Source organism: Heptranchias perlo, unplaced genomic scaffold (genome assembly GCF_035084215.1).
Source record: "Heptranchias perlo isolate sHepPer1 unplaced genomic scaffold, sHepPer1.hap1 HAP1_SCAFFOLD_55, whole genome shotgun sequence".
Taxonomy (NCBI): Eukaryota; Metazoa; Chordata; class Chondrichthyes; order Hexanchiformes; family Hexanchidae; genus Heptranchias; species Heptranchias perlo.
In genome coordinates, this window is record NW_027139570.1 from 2,879,386 (window position 1) to 2,898,063 (window position 18,678).

General features: G+C 45.8%; 4 non-coding genes across 4 annotated transcripts; 1 reads left to right on the plus strand and 3 right to left on the minus strand.

Annotated features, from left to right (window-relative positions):
- The first annotated feature begins 3,432 nt into the window (after nucleotides 1-3,432).
- trnan-auu (transfer RNA asparagine (anticodon AUU)) lies at nucleotides 3,433-3,507 on the plus strand. The gene has a single exon. It is a non-coding gene; the product is annotated as a tRNA-Asn (tRNA).
- Nucleotides 3,508-6,431: 2,924 nt separating this feature from the next.
- trnal-cag (transfer RNA leucine (anticodon CAG)) lies at nucleotides 6,432-6,514 on the minus strand. The gene has a single exon. It is a non-coding gene; the product is annotated as a tRNA-Leu (tRNA).
- Nucleotides 6,515-6,592: 78 nt separating this feature from the next.
- On the minus strand, nucleotides 6,593-6,665 carry trnak-cuu (transfer RNA lysine (anticodon CUU)). Its single transcript has one exon. It is a non-coding gene; the product is annotated as a tRNA-Lys (tRNA).
- Nucleotides 6,666-15,320: 8,655 nt separating this feature from the next.
- Nucleotides 15,321-15,392, minus strand: trnag-ucc (transfer RNA glycine (anticodon UCC)). Its single transcript has one exon. It is a non-coding gene; the product is annotated as a tRNA-Gly (tRNA).
- Nucleotides 15,393-18,678: the final 3,286 nt, after the last annotated feature.

Sequence of the window (18,678 nt, forward strand, 5' to 3'; positions counted from 1 at the left end):
TTTGCCCTCGGAGGGAAGCATTTTGGAGGGACTTGCTCCCCATCAACCTCCAGGGTCGAGTTTCTTCAAGCGTGAAAGGGGCTACAAACCTTTTTAAATTTAACAGCGGCTGCACCAGATTCCTGGTATAATAAGCACTAAACATTTTTAAGCAGACTCCTAAAATACAGTATGTAAAACGGGAAGGGATAAAAGTTCATAACATGCAAAGCACAAAGATTTATAAACGTTTTAATTGTCACTTGGCAAACAAGTTAGCATTTCCTTCAGTGTGCAACAGAACGTATTAATGGTGATTAAAAAAAACATTAAATGTCTCACAGACTTGAATTATTTTTGTGCAATGAACTGTTCCCAACCACAAGGGAACACTGCATCAATCATATATATTTAAGTATATAATAAGTATATAAACATACACAATGGATGTTATTTGTTAACCTCGTGGCGCAACGATAGCGCATCTAACTACCAGATCAAAAAGCTGCGTGTCAAAGTCACTATTATTCTGCGGTGTCAGGGAGGGAAGCGTCATTTAAAAAATAAACTACTGGTAGCGGTGAGCAAGTTAAGGCACAGCAGGTGTTGGGGCAAGTGAGTGAACCGTCTTAGTTCAGTTGGTTGGTGCTTAAACACCCGGGTGCTTGATTCTGACACATTGATGGGCCCGAGGGAATTTTACAAGTGATCTTCATTGCTCCCTGTCATTGATAATTGACATGAAATGTTAATCTGGCAAAGCCGGCGAACAAAATATTAAACAAGCGAAACAAATACTGAGCAAAATTAATTGCAATGTTTGGGGGGAAGTGCAGCTGAAAAGCAGAAGATCTGAATGGAATGATCAATGATTGAGCGGAATGCATTGCTCGACTTGTTACTCGATTGCCTTCCACACCATGGAATTCAGGAGAACCTGTTTCATGGTTTGCACTGAACCCTTGGAGCGGAGCCAACAGCCGGCTCGCTGCAACAACAGACAAGGAAGTAGCAGTTTCCTCAGGCTTGTCGAGCTCAGTCGGGAGAGGCATTCACCTGACGACCGTGGGTGCGAGTTGCAACTTTTACGCTGCACTCATGAGCGGACCCCAGCGCTCCATTTTCGCTGAAATGGAGAATTTCTCCACCACCTTTTTTTTGATATCATAATTGCTGGCGTGCGAGTGAAAACGGCCCTCCGCTTCACTGTGAGTGCAAGTGACAAGTCTGTAGGTGCCGCGTGGCGTCCAATGAATGTCAAAACTTTAAAAGAAGAGTGAGCGATTCAGCTACACCAACCTCGCTGGTGGGCAAGAGATTTATTTTTGTCAGAGGTTCCAGCCTTGCCTTCATCTCTTGCCCTTTGCGAAGCACTTGTTCCGGTTTAAATTTACAAACTGGGTGAGTTGGTGATCGGGGGGACTGCAGGAGACTCAGCGGCCCCGGGTGAGACACAGAAAAATCCGCCCAAGCCCTGTCCCAATGTACGTTTGTGGAAGTAAACACGGGAGGGGACGGTGTGACGCTCCAGTCAAACCCCTGTCCGGGAACGCCTCGATTTTAAAATTCTCATCCTTTCTTTCAAATCCCACCATGGCCCTCGCCCCCTCGCTATCTCTGTAACCGGCTGCAGCCCGACAACCCATCGAGATCATATGGCTACAAGAGCAGGTCAGAGGCTGGGTATGCTGCGGCGAATGACTCACCTCCTGACTCCCCAAAGCCTTTCCACCATCTACAAGGCACAACTCAGGAGTGTGATGGAATACTCTCCACTTGCCTGGATGAGTGCAGCTCCAACAACACTCAAGAAGCTCGACACCATCCAAGACAAAGCAGCCCGCTTGATCAGCACCATATCCACCAGCCTAAACATTCACTCCCTTTACCACTGGCGCACTGTGGCTGCAGTGTGCACCATCCACAGGATGCACTGCAGCTGCAGCAACTCGATAAGGCTTCTTCGACAGCACCTCCCAAACACGCGACCTCAACCACCTAGAAGGAAAAGGGCAGCAGGCACATGGGAACAACACCACCTGCACGTTCCCCTCCAAATCACACACCATCCCGACTTGGAAATATATCGCCGTTCCTTCATCGTCGCTGGGTCAAAACCCTGGAACTCCCTTCCTAACAGCACTGTGGGAGAACCGTCACCACACGGACTGCAGCAGTTCAAGAAGGCGGCTCACCACCACCTTCTCAAGGGCAATTAGGGATGGGTAATAAATGCTGGCCTCGCCAGCGACGCCCACATCCCATGAACGAATTAAAAAAATCTCTGTGCTCCTCCAATTCTGGCCTCTTGCGCATCCCCGATTTTAATCGCTCCACCATTAGCGGCTGTGCCTTCAGCTGCCTAGGCCCTAAGCTCTGGAATTCCATCCTTAAACCTCTCCGCCTCTCTCTCCTTCAACACATACCTTAAAACCTATCTCTTCGACTAAGCTTTTGGTCACCTGTCCCAATATCTCCATCTGTGGCTTAGTGTCAAGTTTTGTTTAATAACGCTCCTGTGAAGCACCTTGTGACGTTATACGACGTTAAAGGCGCTATATGAATGCAGGTTGTGTCCTCTGGTTATCGACCCTGCTGCCAATGGAAACAGCTTCTCCACATCCATTCTATCAAAATCCCCTCATAAATTTTAACACCTCTATTAAATCTCCCCTTAACCTTTTTTTGCTCTAAGGAGAATAACCCCAGCTTCTCCAGTCTCTCCACATAACCCATCCCTGGACACGATGCAAGGCGGAGGGTTGCAACCAGGTTTGCAAATTATTGCCAGTCGGGAGCTGGACAAATCGAAAGGAACCGAAATGACAAACAGCTTTGTGAATCTGCTGATACGCTTTGGGAAACGGAATTGGAGGCGAAGAAAGGACTGACCATACAGGCGGACAAGACGCAGCTGAGTCGGCATGTCCCCCTGGAACAGGTACTCTGATGTTGTGGGTGAAATTTAGAGGTCGGAGCCATTTAAAGCGCTCCCAGTTACTGCAGATCAGGGATCAAAATCTGACATCAACGATCAAAACCTGACATCAGCGTCGGCACGCTCAGAATGTTTTTTCTTTATTTGTTCATGGGATGTGGGCGTCGCTGGCGAGGCCAGCATTTATTGCCCATCTCTAATTGCCCTTGAGAAGGTGGTGGTGAGCCGCCTCCTTGAACCGCTGCAGTCAGTGCAGCGAAGGTTCTCCTACAGTGCGACTGAGTAACAGACAAAGCACCGGTGGGCGCGCCGGTTGCAGGAGAGCTGGTTGGCGGTGATATCGATGCTGTGAGCGAGACCAGACCGTTTCCATGTTTCCACAAACAATGTCCCATCCTTTATTTCTGGGAAAGTAACACTGATCGTGGTCAATTGCATTTCTGTGGCTGCAACATGCAACTTTGGCTCGGTGACACGCTGCTTTAGTGTATCTTGCAAGAAAAAAAAACCGCACGGTCTCTGTGGCGCAATCGGTCAGCGCATTCGGTTATTAACCGAAATGTTTGGTAGTTCGAGCCCACTCAGAGACGAAAATTGCATCTTTTTTTCCCACTTTAGGATTCATTGCCTCATTCTGGAAGCCTTCAAGCCGGTGTCAGGTTTTAATTCCTGATTTCCAGTAACTGGGAGCACTTTAAATGGCTCCGATCTCCGAAACTCTTTTCAAGTTTTCTAATGTGTGATTTGGCTGCAAGAAAACACTCTGTGAACAATGTAATCTGAGCATGCCTGATTCGCCATAATTTACACTGCTGTCGGATATCAGGCACATGAAAACAAAACAGTGAAATGTTTGTGTCGGCGCGATGCTCTGGGATTCCCTGCCTGACCATCGCCACCGATCCTTCTCTGCAGCCTTCCTAAATACAGCGCAGTAAATGTATCCCTGTGAAATGAGCTCCTGGACAGTAATAAGGAAATGAGTTTGGCTGAGGGGGTTCTGTCCCGAACACGGAGTATCAGGTGTTAGGTTTCCGGAGTGTAGTGGTTATCATGTTCACATAACACGCGAGAAGTCTCCGGTCCAAAACCGGCGAAGAACATTTTGAAACGTTGCTCCCATTAACAATGAGTAAATATTTAATGATTCACACAGCTGATTCAATGTGAACAAAGTCCATATCTCCCAGCCCTGTTGTTGCAGTCCGCTGGGAGCAGGCGATTGAAGCGAGGGTGATATTGGGGGTGAAGGCTGCTTCCAATACTGTCTCACACCCGGTGGGATCTGGCGGAGATTTTATAAGCCCTATCTATTCAACCAATAAATGAAACGGTGTTTGAGAAACATTCATATGCATAATAACATCCAGGACCCTGTCTTCAGAGTGCGTGGCGCAAAGGTCAGACTCCAGGTCAAAAGGCTGCGTGTTCACATCACATCGGGGTCACTGTTTCTTTCACCGCTCACATGAGACTGGATAATTCCCGAATTAAGGTTGTAATTGCTTTTTCACACAAAACAAAACAGATGTTTGGTCTAAACCCTGACTCAGTACCTTCCCAGTGGCAGGGAGGGGAGCGCCTGATACCCTCATTTATTTCATGCAACAAACTGACACGAATACTGGTATTGATTCAAAATCGACCTGCAGATGGATACACACAGAAAAAAGACAACCATAGAAACAGACAGCAATTACTTGCATATATATATATATATATATATCGCCTTTAACGTGGTCAGACGATTTAAACTCGGTGAACTTGCTTTAGTTTTCTGAAATGTACTTGTCCATCCTTCAGAGGTCACGGGAAATATATTTTTTGCCTTTCGAAAAAAGACGCGAAAAGCAGAGACATGTTTTGTTTTCAACACGGCTGGTGAAATGGCCGGACTATCATAAATTAGGAGTCGCCTTTGAAACATTTGAAGGCGACTACCTAAAAATCACTTGGTGCAAATTTGAAATCACGGTTACTATTTATTTAGGTCTGAAAGAAATAACAATAAACATGTCAGTCAGCGCCCGCGGTGAGACGGTGTCGAACTTGTTTGCTGCTAAGTTCACCGCTGGGCTAAAGCTGACGCCGTTCAAAAGACGCGAACCCACTCAATGGAAAGGATGAGCTCATAATCAACAGGTCCCGTCAACGTCAAACATCTCCTTTCTTGTTCAATAGAGGGAGCAGAGGCGTGTACATCATCAGACACCAGCAACTTTAAGAAATGGAACAGACAAAGGCACAGATGCAAGATCCAAATCTTTTCAATGCAAAGTTATTTCACTTTATTTAAAGTGCCGTGAGGCTGAAAACGGGTCCCAGATGATTTGCGTTCACTCGTGACTTGTTTTCCAATGATTGTCCGCCAGGTTTGCAATTCAATTTGTATTGGATATTGAAGATATTTCAGGATGATTGCACATCATACCATGTGTAAAGCAACCATCTTGATAACTTCAATCATCACACACTGTACATGGACGCTGCAGAGGCCCCAGCACCCCTTTCAATATTGTTTTTTTTAACTCACAGTTTTCAAAAGGGAATTGGATAAACGCTTGAATTGAAACATTATCAGGGCTATGGGGAAACAGCAGGCGAGTGGGACTAACTGGACAGCTCTTTCAGAGAGCTGGCACAGGCACGATGGGCCGAATGTCATTCGAATGGCGCTGTCCTATTCTATGATTCTATTAATAGATCAATTTCCGCCTTTCACTGAGCCTCTCTAAATGGTGCGCAGTAATCGTGTCCCTGTGAAATGAGCTCCTGAACAGTAATACGGAAATTAGCGTGGGTGAGCGGATTGAAACTCTGGTTAGGCTCCTAACAGGAAATTTCCTCTCTCAGTTTGATGAGATTATCAATTATCTCCCCCCCCTTTCGATCTTAAATGTCTTTACATATTTTTTGATCTCTTCTTCGACTGTCATGCCCACAATAGTAGTCTCCCTGGTAAATACTGAAGAAAAGTGATTATTTAATATATCTGCCATTTCGCTGTCATTGCCTGTGAGTTAGTCGTGTGTATCCCTTAGTGGCCCAATTCCTATCCTAAATTTTCTTTGGCTGTTGATGTGTCGAGAATACTTTGCTTTTCTGATATTCCTTTTCGCCTTTCCAATAGTTCTTTAGACTTCTTTCCCAGTCTTTTCACATTCCCCTCTCTCCTTTATTGTCCAGTGTGGGCCTTTTTCTTCAGTTTCAATTTTGCCCTTATTTCTTTATTCATCCCTGGTGTTTCCTTTGTGGCAAGTTTGTTCTTGCTTTTTAGTGGGATATCTTTCTCCTGGACTCTATTGATCACCGTTTTAAAAGTTTCCACTGCTGTTCTATTTCTTTGTCCAGGTCATTAATATGTCAAACATTTCACCGTTGGAAACTTCTCAAGTCACATATCCATGACAAAGCCAATTGCTTTTGTGGGAGGAGCAAATCAACTTGGTCGAAAAATCAGCTGCAGGCCAATCCACAAATAATACACTTCCACGTCTTAGTAAAAAATAAGCAATATCAGAAGTGGGATTCGAACCCACGCCTCCAGAAGAGACTGCGACCTGAACACAGCGCCTTAGACCGCTCGGCCATCCTGACTACAAACTTAACGTTTCATTCTGCATCAATTCCGCACCGTTGGCCAGTGAACGCATCATAAAACTTTAAAATGATACTCGCCCAACGTGGGGCTCGAACCCACGACCCTGAGATTAAGAGTCTCATGCTCTACCGACTGAGCTAGCCGGGCATGATTACACATAACCGCCTTATCTTTAATTGCAGCAAGCAGGCGAAAGACTCCATTTCAAATTATTGGAATCAATTCTGAGGGACAGGATGAACTGTCACTTCGAAAGGCACGGACGAATCAAGGACAGTCAGCATGGATTTGTTAAGGGGAAGTTGTGTCTGACGAACCTGATTGAATTTTTCGAGGAGGTGATAAGAAGGATCGATGAGGGTAGCGCAATTGATGTCGTCTGCATGGATTTTAGCAAGGCTTTTGAAAAGTTCCCACATGGTAGATTGGTCAAAAAAGGAAAGGACCATGGGATCCAAGGGAATGTGGCTTATTGGATCCAAAATTAGCTCGGTGGCAGGAAGGAAAGTGTAATGGTCGACGGGTGTTTTTGTGGCTGGAAGGCTGTTTCCAGTGGGGTGCCGCAGGGCTCGGTACTTGGTCCTTTGCTTTTTGTGGTACACATTAACGATTTGGACTTAAACGTCGGGGGCATGATGAAGAAATTTGCGGGTGACACAAAAATAGGCCGTGTGGTTGATATCGAGGTGGAAAGCTGTAGACTGTCGGGGTTCAGGCAATTTTCTGATAACAAAGCACTCAATCTATTCCTGAACGAATTTTGAACGAAAATGTGCGTTTGAACCGGCACAGGCACGATGGGCCGAATGATCTCCTCTTGTGGACTAACATAATACGATGATACTAAGTGTTGTCAGACGGAAAAGCAACACATTCCAAATAAGAGCAGAGAGAGGAAACAGCATAACAGCACGGTGAGATATTGTATTTGAGAAGGATGAGGAGGGATAGTTTATCATGGTGGGAGTCACATACGGTATCATTTGTGACTTTGATAAGGACCATTTCATGCTGCGACAGGGGCGGAAACCTAATTGGAGAGATTCAGCCCGGGCGCGGCCCCATTGTGCGCGGTGAGACAGAGGGGGGTGGGGGAAGTGTCAGAGCTGGGGCTCACCGGTGGAAGCAGCAGAAAAGTTTAAAACGGTACTCGCCCAACGTGGGCTCAAACCCACCACCCTGAGAGTGTTTAAAGCAAAGGGGGAACAGCCACTGTCTGCATCTCTTGCTGCACTTGAAACAACACATTCCAACTGCGAGCAGAGAGAGGACACCATTCAGTTGCCCATTGTTTAGTGAAATATTATCCATTTCCGTAGTGTAGCGGTTATTACGTCTGCTTTGGACGCAAGAAGTCCCCAGTTCGATTCCGGGCAGGAACATTATGTTGGAACTTGGTCTCCAGAAACATTCACATCGATTTTCTTCTCCTGCCAAAAAGGGAGACAGTGGCTGTTCCCTGATTCTTTGGAAAGTGCATCTTTTACTTAATTGAACAGTTTACTTTTAGTGAGAGAAAACTGATCCACAGTGACGCTCTTTTCAAGTTTTATTCCCTTTTAATCTGGAAAGATATATTTGCTTTGGACAGAGTGGCTTTTGAAACGAGTTGTCGGGTGGGATCGAAAAAACCTTTTCCGCTGGTGGGGTCAAGGGAACCAAACCAAACATCTACCAAATTCTCCCGAATTATCCGGTTCAATGGGAAACCGACCAACAAAAGCCCTTTCATTGACCGTGGAGGTTCAGACATTTTTCTGATAACAAAGCGCTCAATCTATTTCTCTTGTCTACTTCCCGATGTTTCCGGATACTGTCTGCATCTCTGCCCTGTGTTTATCTCACTATGTGTCCACCTGCAGGGTGGTTTTTGAACGAAGACGTGTGTTTGTCTTCTGTTCGGAATAAAGTCAGTGCGGTTTGACGTGTTGTTACTCAAAGGTGCACTTGCCCTGCTGGTGAGCAGAGGCAAGTGCTCGAGCAAAACAGACGTTTTCGGGCAGATGCACAAAGCTTTCAGGTTGAAGAAAGGAACGGAGGTCTCCTGTGCCTCAGCGCCAACATGTTAAGCTGTAGGCTGTCTGTAAAGTAAAGAAAACGGTTTTGAGCTAATTTCTGCTTACTCCAAATGCACGTTCGCTGGTTCCAACCAGAATCTTAAGGATGACTTTTATCTGTTAATTGTATTACAGTCCTCCGCTGTACCAGCTGATCGATCAAAGGGAAGCAGCAAAGATTGCTCTCTTTGGTAAATGTTCATTGTGCGCCTTTTGACACTCCCGGACTCGTGGAGTCACATGTGCATGACCGAGACTGACTCGGTTCCAACTCATAGCGCATCGTTGTGGGAGTGTGAGCTGTTACTTTCTCTGCACTCCCGAGAGGCGAATGCAGCAGTGGACACCGTGTCTTATGACAAATCAGAAGATTGTCTGGTCAACTCCAACCTGACTGGATTGTTTTTCCAAACTGTCCATTACTTTATGACTTTTAATAGCTTGCAAATTGCCCTAATTGGTAGTGCTGCCTGGAAGTCTCCACCGTTCGTGCACTCTTAACAGAGCAGGAAATGCATTAGTTTTATTCACTTTGTAAATCCTGAGTTCAATCCAAAGAAAAGATACCAGGACCCGTGAAGTTTTTTTCCATGTCTCACTTTATCTTTCCATCTTTGCGAAACACCAAAATCAAAAACTTTTGCTGACTGCAGCACACCAAAAGATTTACTGCCCCTTGATCTCTCTTCATCGAAGCTGAGGATTGACGTGGGTTCTGGATTTGCTGAAAACTGACACCATTTTTGTTTCGGGACAATTCCCCAAGGTAAAAAAGTGAGTGGAGAATGCGGGCATCGATCCCGCTACTTCTCGCATGCTAAGCGAGCGCTCTACCATTTCAGCTAATTCCTCTGCGTAACGAGACTAATTGCCCTTCACAATAGTCGCTTCACACTCGCCTCCGAACAGCGCCACGAATTGCCACCTCCCTGAATTTTCTCAATACTTTGCTCCAATCCGCGGTATCGAGGATTCGCAAGTGAGCAACCGCTGAACGGGAAGGCACAGTAATCGTGAATGATGCCGAGAAGAGCCCGAGCCTGCGGAACGCAGACGAGGTCATCGGAAAAGAACAGCAGCCCGAGCTTGAGGAAACAGCGAGAGATATGTCTGTCGGTCTGACTGACTGATGGAAGGCTTATTTGCCTGAAAGTGAGTGCGGTTTGACGTGTTGTTATTCAAAGGTACGCCCTGCTGGTGAGCAGAGGCAAGTGCTCGAGCAAAACAGCCGTTTTCGGGCAGACTCAAAAATCTTTCAGGTTTAAGAAAGGAAAGGAGGTCTCCTGTGCCTCAGCGCCAACATGTTAAGCTTTTGGTTGTCTGTAAAGTAAAGAAAACGGCCTTGAGCTAATTTCTGCTTACTCCAAAAGCACGTTCGCTAGTTCCAACCAGAAACCTAAGAATGACTTTTCTCTGTTAATTGTATTGCAGTCCTCCGCTGTACCACCTGAACGATCGAAGGGAAGCAGCCAAGATTGCTCTCTTTGGTCAATATTCACTGTGCGCCTTTTGACACTCCCGGACTCGTGGAGTCACGTGTGCATGACCGAGACTGACTCATTTCCTGCTCATGCCGCAGCGCTGTGGGAGTGTGAGCTGCTACTTTCTCTGCACACCCGAGACCAGTGGAGCAGTGGATATCGTGTCTAATGACAAATCAGAAGATTGTCTGGACAACTCCTACCTGACTGGATTGTTTTTGCCAACTGTCCATTACTTTATGACTATAGATAGCTTGCAAACTAACCTAATTGGCAGTGCTGCCGAGCAGTCTCCACCGTTCGTGCGCTCTTCACACAGCAGGGAATCCATTAGTTTTATTAACTTTGTCAATCCTGAGTTCAATCCACAGAAAAGATGTCAGGACCTGTGAAGCTTTTTTCCAAATCTCACTTCATCTTTCCATCTTTGCTAAACACCAAAATCAAAAGCTTTTGCTTACTGCAGCACACCAAATGATTTGCTGCTCTTTGATCTCTCTTTCGCGAAGCTTCGGATTGACGTGGGTTCTGGATTTGCTGAAAACTGACACCATTTTTGTTTCGGGACAATTCCCCAAGGCAAAAAAGTGAGTGGAGAATGCGGGCATCGATCCCGCTACTTCTCGCATGCTAAGCGAGCGCTCTACCATTTGAGCTAATTCCCCTGCCTGGCGAATCAAATTGCCCTTCACAATAGTCGCTTGACACTCGCCTCCAAGCAGCGCCACGAATTGCCACCTCCCTGAATTTTTTCAATACTTTGCTCCAATCCGCGGTATCAAGTGAGCAACCGCAGAACGGGAAGGCACAGTTGTCGTGAATGATGCCGAGAAGAGCCCGAGCCTCCGGAACGCAGACGAGGTCATCGGAAAAGAACAGCAGCCGCAGCTTGAGGAAACAGCGAGAGCTCTGTCTGTCTGTCGGTCTGACTGACTGATGGAAGGCTAATTTGCCTGAAAGTGAGTGCGGTTTGACGTGTTGTTATTCAAAGGCAGTCCCTGCTTGTGAGCAGAGGCAAGTGCTCGAGCAAAACTGTCGTTTTCAGGCAGACACAAAAAGCTTTTGGTTTCAGAAAGGAAAGGAGGTCTCCTGTGCCTCAGCGCCAACATGTTAAGCTTTTGGCTGTCTGTAAAGTAAAGAAAACGGCCTTGAGCTAATTTCTGCTTACTCCAGTTCGCTAGTTCCAACGAGAAACCTAAGGATGACTTTTATCTGTTAATTGTATTGCAGTCCTCCGCTGTACCAGCTGAACGATCGAAGGGAAGCAGCCAGGATTGCTCTCTTTGGTCAATATTCACTGTGCGCCTTTTGACACACCCGGACTCGTGGAGTCACGTGTGCATGACCGAGACTGACTCATTTCCTGCTCAGACCGCAGCGCTGTGGCAGTGTGAGCTGCTACTTTCTCTGCACACCCGAGACCAGTGGAGCAGTGGATATCGTGTCTAATGATAAATCAGAAGATTGTCTGGCCAACTCCTCCCTGACTGGATTGTTTTTGCAAACTATCCATTACTTTATGACTTTAGATAGCTTGCAAACTGTCCTAACTGTGACTGCTGCCTGGCAGTCTCCATCGTTCGTACGCTCTTAACACAGCAAGGAATGCATTAGTTTTATTAACTTTGTAAATCCTGAGTTCAATCCACAGAAAAGATATCAGGACCTGTGAAGCTTTTTTCGATGTCTCACTTCATCTTTCCATCTTTGCTAAACACCAAAATCAAAAACTTTTGCTTACTGCAGCACACCAAATGATTTGCTGCTCCTTGACCTCTCTTTAGCGAAGCTTCGGATTGACGTGGGTTATGGATTTGCTGAAAACTGACACGATTTTTGTTTTGGGACAATTCCCCAAGGTAAAAAAGTGAGTGGAGAATTGGATATCGATCCCGCTATTTCTCACATGTTAAGCAAACTATCTGCTATTGGCGCTAATTCCCCAACTGCGGTGGCGGAATTGCCCTTCACAAAGGTCGCCTCACACTCGCCTCTAAGGAGCGCCACGAATTGCCACCCTCCCTGAATATATTCAATACTTTGCTCCAATCGGTGGTATCGAGCATCAGCAAGTGAGCAACAGCTGAACGGGAAGCCGCAGTGAGCGGCCTTGATCTAACTGCTTCTTATTCCAAAATCACATTCGCTACTTGGAGCCGGAAATAAACCAGCAACCAAAGGGTGACTCTGCTTTATTTTCCACGATAATCCTCTATTCTACCAGCTGAGCGATCGGAGGGAAGCAGCAAAGATCCTTGTTTCGTGATTGTTCACCGTTTTGAACACCCCGACTCGTGCAGTCACGTGGGCCTGACGGAGATTTCCTCGGTACCTGCCCTTCACAGTAGCTGCTTTGCACTCGCCTCCAAGCAGCTCCATGGCCAGCAGAGAAATCTTGCCTTGGGTTAGCCCCTCCCTGAATACAATCAATACTTTGCTCCAATCGGCGATATCGTACATCAGCAAGTGAGCAACAACAGAACGGGAAGCCACAGTAATCGTGAATGATGCTGAGAAGAGCCCGAGCCTGCGGAAGGCAGACGAGGTCACCGGGAAGGAACAGCCGCCTCCAGCTTGAGGGAGCAGCGAGAGCCCTGTCTGTCTGGTTGACTGATGGAAGACTTTTTGTCCTGAAAGCGGTTTGACGTGTTGGTACTCAAAGGCACTCTCTGCTGGTGAGCAGAGGCAAGTGCTCGAGCAAAACAGCAGTGTTCGGGCAGACACAGAAAGCTTTTAGCTTTGAGAAAGGAAAAGAGGTTTCCTGTGCCTCAGCACCAACATGTTAAGCTGTAGGCTGTCTGTAAAGTTAGGAGAACGGCCTTGAGCTAATTTCTGCTTCGTCCAAAAGCACGTTTGCTAGTTCCAACCAGAAACCTGAGGATGATTTTCTCCACTTGCTGAGGATTTCCAGCATTTTCTCTTTATATTTCACATTTCCAGCATCCGCATTATTTTGCTTTTGATTGGATGAACCTCGTCCTTCTAAACCCCATCACAGAATTATCAGCGAGATGGGTTTACAATGGCGGATGACCTTACCCAGAATGCCGCGCGCGATAGAATACGGTCTATCTCCATTCGAAGGGGCGCAGCGCGCAGGCGCGGCAAGGGCAGCCGGCCGGATAAATCAGCGCCTTGGAGAGATAGAGGGGTTTCTGGGGCGCGTTGGATTGTGGGCTCTCCGGCCGCCATTAGTCGCAGGTTGTGGGTCAATGTTCTATTGCCCGCGTCGCCCACAGACCGTTTCTGGAAAAACAGACTGAGGAACTCAGAGCGGGTTTGATGAACAGACACTGACCGTAAAATGTAGAACAGAGTTTCTCAAACTATTTTTCTCGTGACACAATGGAAGAAAAACACTTCCCCCAGGAACCCCAAACAATAATAACTTCAGACTGGAGTTTTCATCAAATCCCAATAAAGGTCAGTCCATGCTCGCTCTTCAATTCACTTCAAGTAATAATTAAAATTAGACATCGACGTTGCTTGAAAAACATTTTAAATACAGTATAAATACAGTAAAAGAAGATCAGGTTGAGTTTCACTTACTTAATGTGAGGGGTGGGTCTGTCAGTTGGTCATGATCTCGTTCCAATCTGGATCACAGGATGAAAGTGCTTCACGCATATCAGGTGCGCTGTTGAGTTTCTTTCTCTTGTTTTTAACCATGTCAAAGTCGAAAATCCCATTTCGCACAGGTAGGTTGTTGTGAACGGCAGCAACAACAGAACACGAATCATAACAGAGGATATTCTTTGAAAGCACTGATCCAAAAAGATGACAATCTGAATGACTTGTGGCGTGTTTTCAATGTGTTCACAGATGAGTCGCACCGGCTCGTTTTCTTGCTCAGGCATCAAGTTTAGCCTCATTATTGATTCAGGATTTCCCAAAGCAAAAGGATCTTTCACCCAACGCTTTTCCTTCAAATTTTCAAATCCCTCTGCAGGGAAGTAGCGACTAAAATGGTCAGACAGAGCAGCGAGATGTAACTGTGTGACACATTTCATTTCATTCCCTTTATCTTCATTGATGCTGTTCTCCTCAATGTGTTGTAACAGTGTGAAGCAGGAAATGAGCTCCGCTCCCATTTCTGATCATAACTCTTCAAAAACCCTGTATTTCAGTGAGCTTCCTTTAATGAAAAACCCCTTCTCATTCCAAGCCATTAGAGAGAGTGCGGTGCCCAGAACTGAGCACGGAACTCTAAATGATGCCTAACCAGAGCTCTGTATAACGGTGACATAACTTCCACTGCTTTTTTTCCAATTCCCTTGAGATAAAGATCAAAATTTAATCTCCATTTTAACATTGTTTCAGTGAATTAGTGATCACTTTTAGTGATTTCTGTATTGGACCCCTAAATCTATCTCCTCCCCCACAGTTCCTAGCTTCTTGCCATTTAGAAAATACACTGATCTATCGTTTTATGGTCCAAAGGGATAACCTCATACTTCCCCACGTTGAACTCCATCTGCCACAGTTTCACCCACTCACTTAATCTATCAATGTCCCTTTGCAAATGTCTGCTCCCATCTACAATGTTTACTGTGCTACCTAAATTATTGTCGTCAGCACACTTGGAAATAAAGCTCTTTAATAAGAACATAAGAAATAGCAGCAGAATAGGCCATATGTCCCATCGAGCCTGCTCCGCCATTCAATAAGATCATGGCTGATCTTCGATCTCATCTCCACTTTCCCGCCCGATCCCCATTTCCCTTGATTCCCCAAGAGTCCAAAAATCTATCGATCTCAGCTTTCAATATAACTCAACGACTGAGCATCCACAGCCCTCTGGGGTGCAGAGAATTCGAAAGATTCACAATCATCTGAGAGAAGAAATGTTTCCTCATGTCGGTCCTAAATGGCCGACCCCTTATCTTGAGACTATGAGCTCTAGTTCTTGACTCTCCAGCCAGGGGAATCAGACTCTCAGCATCTGCCCTGTCAAGCCGTCGAAGAATTTTATACATTTCAAAGCGATCAACTCTCATTCTTCCAAACTCCACCGAATATTGGCCAATTTTAGACAATATTTCCTCATACTACAGTTGCAGCAAGACCTCCTTACTCTTATATTCCAACACCCTCACAATAAAGGCTAACATATCATGTCCCTTCCTCACTCTCATTCGACTCTTGGTAACTCAGTATTTCCAGCAGCCGATTATGTTTTGGAAACAAAATCCAACTGAACTGCATCAAATTCGATTGCAAACTTAAGAGTTTGTGATCGAAATAAACGAACAAGAACACTTAACTGCGATAGCCGGGAATCGAACCCGGGTCAACTGCTTGGAAGGCAGCTATGCTCACCACTACACCACCATCGCTAAAAATAACCAACAATAAAATAGTTCCCAAACATCCGATCCTGACCAGACACTGCAGGCTGTTGGATTTTGTTCTTCATTTTCACTGGTTTCTGACGGATCCTTTCTCGCTCTGTTGCAGTTCCTGTTTCCGCCCAGTAGATTTCACCAACCCCCAATCAATGGAAATTCCACACCAGCCAGTAATTCTTCACCTGATATCGGACTGAAGAGACAGTCGATACCTGCAATACTTGACCAGCTGGAAATACATTTTACCACAGCTCACATCAGCCTTTGAGTAAAGTTAAATAATTCCATGAAATCATTACAGAGACCTGACTACCAACTGGGCAGGAATGGCAGCTTAATATTCAAGTCTATAAGATCTTTAGAAAGGACAGGGAAATAGGGAAAGGAGGAGGAGCAGCAATATTACTAAAGGACAATATTACAGCAGTTCAAAGATAGAATATCAGTGAGGGTGAGCGGGCAGTGTAAACACTCTGAGAGAGACCCATCACAAGTGCCCCCACTGTACTCCCCCAGAAGGTATAAGAAGGGCGAGTGCGGGAGGATTTCTTCATTCTTTGTGAAAGTGTTTGTGAGATTGTGGAAATGTCTGGAAGAGGAAAAACCGGCGGTAAAGCTCGGTCCAAGGCCAAGTCTCGCACATCCCGGGCCGGACTGCAGTTCCCTGTTACCCGTGTTCACAGGCTCCTGCGAAAGGGGAACTATGCTGAACGTGTGGGTGCCGGAGCCCCGGTCTATCTGGATGCTGTGCATCGAGTATCTGACGGCTGAAATCCTCGAGGTGACCGGCAACGCGGCCAGGGACAATCAAGAAGACCAGCATCATCCCCAAACACCTGCAGCTGGCCATCCGCAACGACGAGGAGCTCAACAAGCTGCTGGGACTGGTGACCATCGCTCAGGGTGTTGTCTGATATCCAGGCCGTGCTGCTGCCGAAGAAAACCAGCATTGTGAGCTCCAAGAGCAAGTAACCCGGCCAAGGCTTAATCTGATATCCCAAAGGACAGGACCAACCTGATTGAAATCTTTGAAGAAGGAACAGAAAGTGCAGACAAGTTTAATGCAGTAGAGGTGATATATTTGGATTTTCCGAAGGCCTTCTATAATGTACCACATTGTCGACTCATGGCTAAGTTCAGAGCACGTGGAGTCAGAGTCAGGTGGCTGAATGGATAGTAAGTTGGTGACAAAACTGAAAGCCGAGAATAGAGGTTAAGGGTCGCTACTCAGACTGGCAAAAGGTGGGAAGTGGAGTTCCAGTTGCTGGGACCACTGTTCTTCACAATTTACATTCACGATTTGGATTCGGGAATCGGAAGTACAATTCCAAAATTTGGGGACGACACCAAATTGGGGGATTTAGTTAATACAAAGGAAGAATGCATCAAAATGCAAGAGGGAATTAATAAACTTACAGAATGAAGAATCAGGAGGTCACACACTGCTTGGATAATAAGAGTCTAAACGGGATAGAGGAGCAAAGGGATCTAGTGGTCCAGATACACAAATTACTAAAAGTAGCGACCCAGGTTAATCAGGTCATAAAAAGACAAATCAAACACTAGGATTCATTTCCAGAGGGATAGAGTTGAAAAGCAAAGAAGTCATGTTAAACTTGTATATAACCTTGTTTAGACCAGACTTGGAATACTGCGAACAGGTCTCGTCTCCATATTATAGACATAGGGGCATTGGAGAAGGTGCAAACAAGATTCACAAGGATGATACCAGAAATGAGAGGATATTCTTATCAGGAAAGGCTGAACAGACTGGGTCTCGTTTCACAAGAAAAGAGAAGGCTGAGGGTTGATCTGATCGAGGTTTTTAAGATAATGATAGGGTTTGTTCGGATAGATGTAGAGAAAATGTTTACATTTGTGGGGAGTCCAAAACTTCAGGTAATAAATATAAAATATTCACTAATAAATCAAATAGGGAATTCAGGAGAAATTGCTTTACCCAGAGAGTAGTTAGAATGTGGAACTTGCAACTACGAGGTTGTATCTGAGGCAAATAACATAGGGACATTTAAGGGGAAGATAGATCAGCACATGAGGGAGAAAGGAATAGAAGGATATGCCGATAGGGTTAGATGAAGTAAGGAAGGAGGAGGCTCATCAGCAGCATAAACGCTGGCATAGATTAGTTGGGCAGAATGGCCTGTTTCTGTGCTGTAGGTTCAATGTAACTCGATGTAAAGGCTCTTTTCAGAGCCACCCTCTGTATCTGTGAAAGGACTGGTGACTGTCTGAAGGGAAACGCGAATATCATGCTACCAGTGTGGCTTTGAGCTGCTTTTGTTTCGTTGTGGACGAGATGAGGAATTCATGGGACTGGAGTCGGGGCAGTGACCACAGTCCGGTACTTTAAACGGTGACTTATAGATCCCAGCCCACACATCACCAGATTTCTTGTATTTATTTAAACTACTTGCCATGCTGGGCTCGTAAAGAATCACCAGAACTGCTCGATTAACCTTTCTACATCTGTGGAATTCAGCGCTTCGCTCCATTTCTGTTCTATTTTGTTGGATTATTTACATAACGCATCAAACTCACTGGGGAATCACTGAAATGTAACTCTGTACAGAAACAAATAACAGTGAATTGCCTGGTGCCCAGGAGATCAGGAACATTACTCGCCTTTCGTCCTGTTAACGAGTAAACCGTGTTTAGATTCCACCGACCCGCTTTGGTTCCATATGGGGGATTAAACAGAGAAATCGGGAGGGGAGGAGACAGTCAGAGTGACAGAGCGGAGAGCGGCCTCTGATCTTCCAGCTCCACCTCCAGTTCTCTCCATTCGACAGTTTCAAACCGTTTATCGATAATAGAACCGAACCTCAGCGCTCCGCACAAACCCTGACAGACCCGGGCTTCATATTCAAGGATTCCCAAAACCCGAAGCTTTCAAATAAGCCCCGTTACAATGAGAAATCGTTAATATTCCTGCCTAAATACAGTCCATTCAATAACAAGTCAACTCGGCTCCTCCATTTCAGTCTGTTTCCCTGTTCTATCTCCCCACACATCCCCTCACAGACGGGTTCAGCGTTTTACATAGATCTTATTCCAGCTTATTTGGAGAATCTCATGTGTTGGGGTTTGAGTTATGATGCGGAGTTTCTCCGCCAGTGTTACCGTCTCACAGAGACTCTCGCCCTGAATCTGTGAAAAGATTATGACCATGAACCGGGACTGGAGCCGAACACATCCCCAGTTACAGTGAGGCCCGGCCCGGACATCTCATTCTTTCAATTTTATATCAGACAGT